The sequence below is a fragment of the Mustelus asterias genome, unplaced genomic scaffold, assembly GCF_964213995.1.
Source record: "Mustelus asterias unplaced genomic scaffold, sMusAst1.hap1.1 HAP1_SCAFFOLD_42, whole genome shotgun sequence".
Classification (NCBI taxonomy): domain Eukaryota; kingdom Metazoa; phylum Chordata; class Chondrichthyes; order Carcharhiniformes; family Triakidae; genus Mustelus; species Mustelus asterias.
Window position 1 is genome coordinate 2,201,076 of NW_027590119.1, and position 12,319 is coordinate 2,213,394.

Genomic DNA, 12,319 nt, shown 5'->3' on the forward strand with positions numbered 1-12,319 from the left:
GTCTGTATTGCGCGCAAGAAACAATACTTTCACTGTATGTTAAGACATGTGACAATCATAAATCAAATCACAACATCTGACTTGGAGACAACGAAAGGGCTCGTCCACGATTTGAACCCGGGACCCCTTGCATGCTCATCAACTGAAATTCCCTAAGCGCGAATCAGACCCCTGCACCAACGAAACTGATGAGGAGATGCCGGCGTTGGACTGGGGTAAGCACAGTAAGAAGTCTCACAACACCAGGTTAAAGTCCAACAGGTTTATTTGGTAGCAAATACCATAAGCTTTCGGAGCACAGCTCCTTCGTCAGATGGAGTGGATATCTGTTCTCAAACAGTGCACAGAAACTGCACATAAGCAAGCATTAAAATATAACTCATTTATCTTTCTCCAAAGCAGTTCTGACACCTCCAGTGAAAGACGAAATTGTTGAAAAAACTCACCGCATCAGCATTTGTGGACTTAAAGCTCCAGCGAAATATCCGCTCAATATTGTTACCTCGACTGTCTGCAGCTGGGGGCTTTTGTTTATAAAGTGCACACGTTACAGTCAATATTTTAACCCAGCAACTTCAACATGTGTCAACTCTGAGTCTGCCTTTGATATTTGATCACTTTTGAAAGGTGTGGTCTGTCACACAGTTAACTGCTCTGGAACAATTAAAGTACAGATTGATGACCTTGTTCACCTGGGAGATCTGCGGGTTTGTGTGAATGGAATCGGGGATCGATTGGACTGATCTGATAGTAATATGAGTAAAAATATGTCAAATTTCTCAACAGTGACAATCAGTAACCTCAGTGAGGGAAAACGCTCAGACGGGGCTGTATTGTCACGTTCACTATGGGTAAATTTTATCTGATTTTTAACCCCATGTGTTGTCCTGACAATGAATCATTGATTATCGACCTGTGCCAGATTTTGGATGAGGCCCGCGGGAGCCTCATTCACTGTGACTCTCAGTGCACAGTAATACACGGCGCTGTCTGTCACCTTCAAATCTTTCATGGGCAAGTGAAAAGTGCTTTGTTTCAGGTTGAGATTCCCGCTGAAGTGTTCAAAACCTGGAGCCGTATCGGTAAATTAGCGGCTCTGAGCAGTGAATGAGGAGCTCGGTGTGTATACTGGCGATACCAGAACAGGTAATGTTGTATAGCTGTACTCGGTACCGAGTAACTGCCGGGTATTTCTGAATCTTCACTCTCTGCTGCTTCAACTCCTGGTTCTGACTGGGACACTGAGTCACCGTTACTCATGTCTGAAAATAGGCAACAGACGCACAGTGGGTTAGAAGGAGTAACAACAATGGAATAATCGCCTAGAGATGGAAATGGGGAATGAATCTGGTGACTGGCGGATTTCACGCAGAAGTTCAAAATGACAGACCTGTAATCAGGACAATAACCAGAGTGAGACAGAGTTTCACCCCCATGGTTCGAGTTTGAACACCAGGAACAGAGCGACTGATCACTGTCTGCATCAGATCTGTAATTGGAGAAGTTGAAACAGTCAGGGGGATGTTATGAGATCGAAGGTGACTCCATCTCTCCGCCCATTTTTACATCTTCAAACAGACGCCTCCTTTCGAAGGGGATCGTGATCTTTCATAAGTGATCAGAGACCGCCCTCCCGTGGACAGCACAGCCGCATATTGGGAACAGGTACACACACGGCAACCTGCAAAGACTGACACATCTGGAGACCATAGAATCATAGAACCCCTACAGTACAGAAGGAGACCATTCGGCCCAGCGAATCTGTACCGACCACAATTCCACCGAGGCCCTATTCCCGTAACCGCACACACAATCTCCCTGACACTAGGGGTCAATTTAGCATGGCCAATCCACCTAATCCGCACATCTTTGGTCTGTTGGAGGAAACCACAGCACCCGAGGTATCCCAGCAGACATGGGAGAACAGATACACACACGGTCACGTGGAAAGACCAACACGAATAAGGATATATAACCATATAGATATATGCCCAGGCAGTGACATCAATTCTAACGTCCCTCTTTATAACTCCAGAATTATTCTGCAGATTTCTGACAACTATTAGTTTGCGTTGCTAACCATGATAATGCATGAATACTTCCACCTCCGTGTTCACTGGAAGCCTCGGATACTGCACAGAATCAACACAGAGACAAGTAAACGAAGGGATAGATTCCCAAACCGATTGAGTCAAACATAGAGTCATAGAGGTTTACAGCATGGAAACAGGCCCTTCGGCCAACTTGTCCATGCCGCCCTTTTTTTGAACCACTAAGATAATACCAATTGCCTGCATTTGGCCCATATCCCTCCCTACCCATCGTGCCCATGTAACTGTCTAAATGCTTTTTAAAATATAAAATTGTACCCGCCTCTACTACTCCCTCTGGCAGCTTGTTCCACTAGACACACGGACAATCACTAAGAAAGATAACCAAGCACATTAGCACAGCCATTGACACACAAAATAGAAATGAACTCATTGGCAACGTTAAAAGCGTGCTAGCTCCAGAGTAAACTTCCTGAACTGGAATTCCCTGGTGTGGTGTAAGTGCGGCAATATCGTGTTAGATATTCATTGCGATGGAACACGACATTTTAACAACAGGAGCAGCCGGAAATCTATTTCTCATCAATGGTGATCATTGATTGACGACTCGATGTGGACCCTTTTGCAGAATAAGCAATAATGGATGTATTTATTTTTACCGCCAAACATATCCTGATGTGTCCGTGTCCAAAATTTATTTACTCGTGTCACAACCATGCTTACATTAATACTGCAAGTTACTGTGAAAATCCCTTCTTCGCCAGATACCGCCGCCTGTTTGTGTACACTAAGGAGGAATTTTAATTGAACCCAGGTCCCTAGCTTTGTGAAACAGCAGTGCTAACCACTGTGCCACTGTATTGCCGTATGTGAAGTCCGTATGAGTAAGACAGATTCCCCATCCATTCTCGAGGTTCTCGGATTGGATGTTCGGGACACAGGAGGACAACACAAGAAGACTGCTTCAGGTGTAGGTGATTTATTCTCGTCGGTTATATTCCACACTCTGTGGAAGGTTGTGGTGTAAATGTTATATTAGATGTAATTCAGAAATAATGAGGAGATGCTTCATCAGATTTAAATTCGTTTTGTAAAATCGATATGAAATCAATTGCATAAATAAATATATGTTTATATTGAAAACTATATCGGGAAGCTAAATCCAATATTTACTGCCACTGGGTAAGGGAAAGGTTGTTAAAGCAAATTGTACATGGATTCTGCAGAAACTCCTTCTTCAAATGGGGATTTTGCAATGACTTAAGAGGGAGAAAAATCAGCTTCATGGAATAAGAGGAGGAAATTGAAATTGGAACAAAGAACAGTTCAGCACAGGAACAGGCCCATCGACCCACCAATCCCGCAACGTCATATCAATTGTTTAGCTCCTCATAAAATAATTCGCATAGATCTGATGGATTGATGGGCCTCTCGTCGTTCTGTGCCATTGTCAACCATTTTCAATCATTCTTAGATTAATGTGTCTACAGCATTCCCAATGAATGTTGCAACATTTCAAGACAGCGCCATTGGGCTACGGAGCAGCCAACAGTTTCCGCGGTGTAGTGCTGATTGCATTTGCCTCACGCACGCAAGGGCCCACGTTCGAAATCGAGCAGAAGCATGAATGAAATTTGTTCATTAAGGTCGAGGGAAGTCTGTATAATTTCAGATTGTAGCTGAACATTATCCAAAACTCGATGTTACAGCCATGTTATATTTGCGCTCACCTCTGCCTCAAAAGCTTTCAGCAAAATCAGAAATCTTGTATTTTCATGACGCGATGAGAGGAAATAGATGTTCCTATTTTAAAACCGTGCACATATTAGCAATATTTTCAGTCCACACCAGAATTTAATAGGTTTATAAATGCAGACTAACATAATTCATCACCAACTGAAACATGTCTAATAGTATTGTGTGCTCAAAAATACAGATATAAGTGATACTGTAACTGAACGAGAGGAAATGGAGCACATTTTCCCGAAGCATCTTTTTAAAATTGTTCTTCATAATAACGAAATAGGAAAAACCTCTCAGACAGAAGAGGAAATCGAGAATCAAAGCGGACCTTCTGGATCTCCTATAGATGAACGAGATTTAGGCGCCAGAATGTTTGTCACACAGAATAAAGAGGGATCAAGTATAACTAACAGATCATTCTTGAATCTCTTCCCTTTAAAGATATTTGATTTGGTTTAAAAGCTGATCATGGTCAAACTCAAAAAAGCACCATGGGATGTGTATTACCCGTGACTCGATTTATTTTGTTGGTCAATAATGTTTGCAATTCAATGCTGTATATTTCAGACATATTCAATCCGCAATGAAGACATCTGTGTTAAATAAATGGATTGATATTAAATGTTGATTAAGTTAATCGATCGTATATAAGAATGATGCATCAGCGATTGAGCGGAAATCATTGCTCCCTTACATATTTGTCCGATGAACGCTTTTAAATTTTGAAATTCGAGACAAGTTGAGACATCACGTTGAAAGTAACGGTTATCTTCTTGCACTAAGGTACATGGACTCCCATTCCAACCATTCGAATCTGCAGCAATAGAGCGGACTTGAACAATGCAGTCAGACCGATTGTATATTCCAGAGATATTAAATTCAGAATTTGGACATACATATTGAATAACTGTATTGATATTAAAAATTGAATGAAGATCCAAGGTGGGTTGGGTATGCTAAATTGCCCCTTGGTTAGATTGATTAGCCATGGGAAAGGAGTAGCGTTGCGGGGGAAACGAGGGAAATGGCCTGGTTATGATGTCCTGGCGTCGCTGCTGATTCGTTCGATCGAATACCTTTTCCGCACTGATTCTATGATTGTATGAAACAAATACTGTGTATAATTGGTTGAAATTATTCGCAGGAAGATAAGAATGAAGCATTAATAATTGAGCACAAATCAGTGCTTCCTTAGATATTTGCCGGATGAACTCTTTTTAATTTTGAAGAACAAGATAAGTTGAGATATCAGGTTGAAAGTCAGGGATGTGCTCTTGTATTAAGTGATATGGGCCCGCAATCATACCACTCAAACCTGCAGCAACATAGTGGAGTTAAACATTGTAGTCAGGCCCATTGAGGCCCCAATCCTATCACTTGTTTCTGCAGTGGAGTGGTTATCCCGTTCGCCTAAAACACAAAAAGTTCCTGGTCCGAAACAGGGAAGCAGCATTCGTTAAGCTTTCTCATGGAAGATGAGGGAAATCCTGTATGATTTCAGCTCGTTGCTGAACATTATCCGAATCTCGACATTACAACAATATTATCTTTGCTCTGACCTCAAACTCAAATGGTTTCTGCGAATAAGAAATGCTGATTTTTTCGACGCACTGACAGGAAAGAAACGTCTCTATTTTGACAACGTGCACATAGTATCATCTTGTTCAGTGGACAACAGAATTTAATGGGTTCATAGGTGCAAACTAAAATAGCGAATCACCATCTGAAACATGTCTAATAGGAGTGTGTGCTCAACAAGACAGACACAAGTGATACTCGAAGTGAACTAGAGGAAATGGCACACATTTCCCAGAAGAATCTTTTTTTAAAAATTGTTCTTCATAACATGGAAATCGGAAAAAACACACAGACAGATGAAGAAATGGAGACTCAGTGCGGATCAACTAGACTTTCCTATAGGTGGCCGGAATTTATACGCCTGAATGTTTCACACTTATAATAAAAAAGGCTCAAGTATACCTCACCGATAATTCTTCAATCTCTTCCATTTAATTATAGTTGACTTTGTTTAAAAGCTGATGATGGCCAATCTCAAACAAACACCATGGGATCTGTATTACCCGGTGACTCGACTCTTTTCGTTGGCCAGTTATGTTTGCAATTCAGTGATATTCAATTTCCGAGATATTCAATTCATAATGAAGTCATATGTGTTAAACAATGTATTGATATTAAATATTGAAACAAATACTGAGTACAATTGTAAAATGAGCTTTGACAAAATGTCATCTGGATTCGAAACGTCAGCTCTTTTCTCTCCTTACAGATGCTGCCAGACCTTGTGAGATTTTCCAGCATTTTCTCCTTTGGTTTCAGATTCCATCATCTGCAGTAATTTGCTTTCATTAATGAGCACAATTGGTTGAGATTATTCGAAGGAAGATGAAAATAATGCATTAATGAATGAGTGGAATTCATTGTTGCCTTAGATATTTGACAGGCGATCGCTTTAAAATTTTGAAGTTCAAGATAAGTTGAACAATCATATTGACAGTAACGGTTATCTTCCTGAAACAAGGGACATGGGCTCTCAGTCGAACCATTTGAAACTGCAGCAACACAGCACAGTTGAACATTGCAGAGAGGCGGATTTGCTATCATTGCTGTCACCTGTTTCTGTAGTGTAGTGGTTATCACATTCACCTCACACGCGAAAGGTTCCCAGTTCAAAACCGGGCAGAAACGTTCATTAAGCTTTCTAATTTAGGGTGAGGAAATCTGTATGATTTCAATATAAAGGACAAAGAAAATTACAGCACAGCAACCAGCCCTCCACGCATGCACCGACCATGCTAGGTTGACGCTTTCCGCGCCCGCTGGGCACCGCAGTGGTTGGGGTGCATTATTGACCCCAATAATCACATTTTAATTTGATGTTTTTAAGTTTCCTTTGTACTTTGATTTCTGTTCGGGCTGTTCCCCTCCTTTTTGGGGAGCTGCCCCTTTTACTTTGTCCTGATTTAATCTGAGTTTGTTTACTTGGTTTGGTTTGACCTAAAAAGAGGGCAACATCCTGGTAAATCTTTTCTTTGCCCTCTCCAAAGCCTCCACATCCTTCTGGTAGTGTGGCGACCAAATTTAAATATTATATTCCAAGTGCGGCCTAACTAAGGTTCTATAAAGTTGCAACATGACTTGCCAATTTTTAAACTCAATGCCCCGGCCGATGAAGGCAAGCATGGGTATGCCTTCTTGACTACCTTCTCCACCTGCATTGCCACTTTCAGTGACCTGTATACCTGTACACCCAGATCCCTTTGCCTATCAATATTCTTAAGGGTTCTGCCATTTACTGTATATTTCCTATCTGTATTAGATCTTCGTTGCTGAACATTATCCGCATCTTGATATTGCAGCCATATGATCTTTGCTCTGACCTCGGCCTCAAATGATTTCTGTAAAATAAGAATGTTGATAGCTTTTTGACGAACTGACAGGAAAGAAACCTTTCGATTTTGACACTGTGCGCATATTCGCATCACGTTCAGTCTACAACAGAATTTAAAGAGTTTATAGGTGCAGATTAACGTAGCTAATCACCATCTGGAACTTTTCGAATAGTAGTATGTGCTCCAGGGGACTGACACAAGTGATACGGTAAGTGAAGTGTAGGAAATGGCGCACATTTCCCAGAAGAATCTTTTTTTAAATCGTTCTTCAAAACAAAGAAATGGGAAAAAAAACACTCAGACAAATGAGGAAATCGAGACTCAGTGCGGATCTACTGAACTTTCATTTAAATGGCCGGAATTTATGCGCCTGAATGTTTCACACTCAAAAAAGAAAAGACTCAAGTGTCAATAATTCTTCAATCTCGTCTATTTAAATGTAGTTCACTTTGTTTAAATGTAGTTCGCTATGGTCAATCTCATAATTGTGATCTGTATTCCCCGGTGACTCGATTCCTTTTGGTCAGTTATATTTACAATTCTATGATATTCAATTTCAGAGATATTCAATTCATAATGAAGACATATGTGTTAAATAATGCATTGAGACTAAATATTGAAACAAATGCTGAGTACAATTGTACAATGAACGTTGTTGAAGTGTCATCTGGACTCGAAACGTCAGCTCCTTTCTCTTCTTACAGGAGCTGTCAGACGTTGTGAGATTTTCCAGCATTTTTTCGTTTGGTTTCCGATTCCAGTATCCGCAGTAATTTGCTTTTATTGCTGAGTACAATTGGTTGAGATTATTCGAAGGAAGATGAGAATAAAGAACAAAGAACAATACAGCACAGGAACTAGCCCAAGCCCGTGCTGCTCCCTGGTCCAAACTAGACCATTCTTTTGTATCCCTCCATTCCCACTCCGTTCATGTGGCTATCTAGATAAGTCTTAAACGTTCCCAGTGTGTCCGCCTCCACCACCTTGCCTGGCAGCGCATTCCAGGCCCCCACCACCCTCTGTGTAAAATATGTCCTTCTGATATCTGTGTTAAACCTCCCCCCGTTCACCTTGAACCCATGACCCCTCGTGAACGTCACCACCGACCTGGGGAAAAGCTTCCCACCGTTCATCCTATCTATGCCTTTCATAATTTTATACACCTCTATTAAGTCTCTCCTCATCCTCCGTCTTTCCAGGGAGAACAACCCCAGTTTACACAATCTCTCCTCATAACTAAGCCCCTCCATACCAGACAACATCCAGGTCAACCTCCTCTGTACTCTCTCCAAAGCCTCCACGTCCTTCTGGGAGTGTGGCGACCAGAACTGGACGCAGTATTCCAAATGCGGCCGAACCAACGTTCTATACAACTGCAACATCAGACCCCAACTTTTATACTCTATGCCCCGTCCTATAAAGGCAAGCATGCCATATGCCTTCTTCACCACCTTCTCCACCTTGACGTCACCTTCAAGGATCTGTGGACTTGCACACCCAGGTCCCTCTGCGTATCTACACCCTTTATGGTTCTGCCATTTATCGTATAGCTATGAATGATGCATTAATGATGCATTAATGAAAGGCCCTTTATGGTTCTGCCATTTATCGTATAGCAATAGAATGATGCAATAATGAAAGGCTAGAAATCATTGTTCCCTTAGATATTTGCCAGAAGAACGCTTATAAACTTTGATGTTCAAGATAAGTTGAGCAATCAGATTGAAAGCAACAGTTATCTTCCTGAATTAAGAAGCATAGGCTCTCAGTCTAACCATTGGAACCTGCAGCAGTTGAACATTGCGGACAGGCCGATTTGCTGCAGCTTGCGTCCAGATGTTTCTGTCGTGCAGTGGTTATTATGTTCGTCTGACACGCGGAAAGATCCTGGTGAAACGAAGCAGAAACATTCATTAAGCTTTCTCATGTCGAGTGAAGGAAAATTGCATGATTTCAGTTCGTTCCTCAACATTATCTGAACCTCAATATTACAGGCATATTATTGTTGCTCTGACATCGGCCTCCAATGTTTTCTGTAAAATAAGAAATGCTGATTTTTTTTGATGCACTGACAGGAAAGTAACGTTTCGATTTTGACACCGAGCACATATTCGCAACTCGTTCAGTCTACAACAGAATTTAATGGGTATATGGGTGCAGACTAACATGGTTAATCACCGTCTGAAACATATCTAATAGTAGTGTCTGCTCCAGAAGACTGACACAAGTGATATTGTAAGTGATCTATCAGAAATGGCGTTCATTTCCCAGACGATTCTTTTTTAAAATCGTTCTTCACAACAAAGAAATAGGAAAAAAACACTCAGACTGATGAAGGAATCGGGACTCAGTGCAGATCTACTGGACTTTCCTATAAATGGCCGGAATTTATGCGCCTGAATATTTCACGCCCATAATAAAAAAGGCTCAAGTGTCACGAGCAGTTAGTTCTTGACTCACTTCCATGTAAACATAGTTGACTTTGTTTAAAAGCTGGTTATGGTCAATCTCAAAATTGCGATCTGTATTACCCGGTGATTCGATTCGTTCTGTTAGTCAGTAATGTTTGCAATTCAGTGATATTCAATTCCAGAGATATTCAATTCATAATGAAGACATATGAGTTAAATAATGCATTGATACTAAATATTGAATAATAAAACAAATACTGAGTACAATTGCTCAATGAGCTTTCACAAAATGTCATCTGGACTCGAAAGCTCAGCCCTTTTCTCTCCTAACAGGAGCTGTCAGACATTGCGAGATTTTCCAGCATTTTCTCTTTTGGTTTCCGATTCCAGCATCCGCAGTAATTTACTTTTATTACTGATTACAATTTGTTGAGATTATTCGAAGGAAGATGAAAATGATGCATTAATGAATGGGCAGAATCAGTGCTCACTTAGATATTTGCCAAACGAAAGCTTTGAAATTTTGATGTTCAAGATAAGTTGAGAAATCAGGTTGAAAATACCGGTTTTCTTCTTGAATTCAGTGACATGGGCTCTCAGTCTAACCATTGGAATCTGCAGCAGCGCAGCGCAGTTGGACATTGCAGGCAGGCCAATTAACTAAAATATGCGGTCAGCTGTTCATGTAATGTCATGGTTATCACGTTCGCTTCACACGTGAAAGATTCCCGGATCAAAACCCGGCAGAAGCACTTTTGGACCATTCTTATTCAGGGAGTGCGAAGCCTGCATGGTTTAACTTCCTAGAATCATGCAGTGAAGAGGGAGGCCATTCGGCCCATCGAGACGGCACCGAACACAATCCCACCCAGGCCCTAACTCCATGACCCCATGTATTTACCTACCTCGCCCCCCTGGCACTAAGGGGCAATTTAGCATGGTCTATCCACCTCACCTGCACATCTTTGGACTGTGGGAGGAAACCAGGACCCGGGGAACACGGGGAGAACGTGCAAACTCAACACAGACAGTGACCCAAGCCGTGAATCGAACCCAGGTGTCTGTGAGGCCGCAGTGCTAACCAATGTGTCACTGTACCGTCCCACTGTGCCACCATCATTGCTCAACATTATGTGAATCTCGATGTTACATCAACTCAAATGCTTTTCGGAAAATCAGAAATGCTGTTATTTAGGATGCAATGGCAGGAAATAAATGTTTGTACTGTTTGTACATATATTCGCAACTCGTTCAGTCCGCAACAAAATTTAGTGCGTTTACCGGTGCAGACTAACAGATTTAATCACCATCTGAAACATGTCTACCAGTAATGCGGGCTCATAAAGACAGACACAAGTGAAACTGTAACTGAACTAGAGGAAATGGCACACATTGCTTCGAAGCTTATTTTTAAAATCGTTCTTCCGAATAAAGAAAAAGGAAAAAGCACTCAGACAGATGAGGAAATCGAGAATCAGTGCGGAACTGCTGGGCCTCCTGTCGATGAAAGATATTTAAGCGCCAGAATGTTTCACACACCGAATAAAGAAGGATCACGTATAACTAACAGATCATTCTTAAATCTCTTCCCTTGAAAGATATTTGCTTTTGTTTGAAAGCTGACTTTGGTCAATTTCAAAAAGTACCATGGGATGTGTATTTCCCAGTGACTCGCGCTCTTTTGTTGATTCGCCATGCTTGCAATTCAATGTTGTCTATTTCAGAGATATTCAATTCAGAATGAGGACATTTGTGTTAAATAAATGTATTGAAGTTAAAGGTTGAATCAAAAGAACCGGGAAGATACAATGTGATGGGATGGGATTTATTTTCTCCGCCCATTTGCATATCGGCAAATATTCACTTTCTGCAAAAAGATGCCATGATTTTCGGTAAGCGATCAGAGAGCGCCCTCCGTGGACAGTACAACAGCATTGGAAACAGACGGAATACCAAGAGCCCACAAATGTACACTCAGAGACATATCCAGTGCAGCTACAACATTGGACAAGAGGAATCATCCGCTCAACATCCACACTGTTGGCACCCCTTCGCGTTTTAAAGCTTTCAGTCAATTTGCCTCTTACTCTTCTGAACTCCCGTGGATACAAACCTGACGTCAACATCCTTTCCTCATCAGATCACCCGCTCAGAGCTGGTGATGGTTTCGTAAAACTCCTCTGAACTTTTTCTCATGCATTAACATATTTCTTAAGATAAGGAGACAAGTAGTGTGCACAATATTTGATATATATCCAATGCCCTCGCCAATGCCCAATTTTACGATCTATCCTTGTGTCGCCAGCAGATATAACATCCATATCTTCACTGCCTTCATCACTGCAGAAATCATCCCACTTTAATGCTTTTTGACAAATTCAGCCAGAATGTATTTGTTCAGATCAAATCGTTTTTCGTCAACTTGCTTGAGTTTAATGCTGAACAACAGAGATGGTTTGTGAGGGTATTTCTCTTAATGGGCGTCCAAAGGTCATGTGATATGGTGCTACATCACAGCTTGTGAGTAAATGTGGAGATCAGAGAATAAAATGGATAGGAGCAACACGGATAGGAAATTGGCTGAGTGCCAGGAAACAACTCCTAGCTGTTTTTCGGACTGGAACAAAGTTTGCAGTGAAGGTGCCAGGAACAGGTTATATGACTCTTGATCTTCCCGGCATAGTAATGGCCGAGAGCTTGGTAT

General features: G+C 41.4%; 2 protein-coding genes and 1 non-coding gene across 3 annotated transcripts in view; 2 read left to right on the forward strand and 1 right to left on the reverse strand.

Annotated features, from left to right (window-relative positions):
* Positions 1-12,319, reverse strand: part of LOC144482794 (uncharacterized) — a 442,920-nt gene that overhangs the window by 312,340 nt on the left and 118,261 nt on the right. The gene's annotated exons all lie outside the window — the stretch shown is intronic.
* Positions 1-12,319, forward strand: part of LOC144482732 (uncharacterized) — a 221,626-nt gene that overhangs the window by 123,638 nt on the left and 85,669 nt on the right. The window lies entirely within an intron of this gene.
* Positions 6,428-6,500, forward strand: trnav-cac (transfer RNA valine (anticodon CAC)). The gene has a single exon. It is a non-coding gene; the product is annotated as a tRNA-Val (tRNA).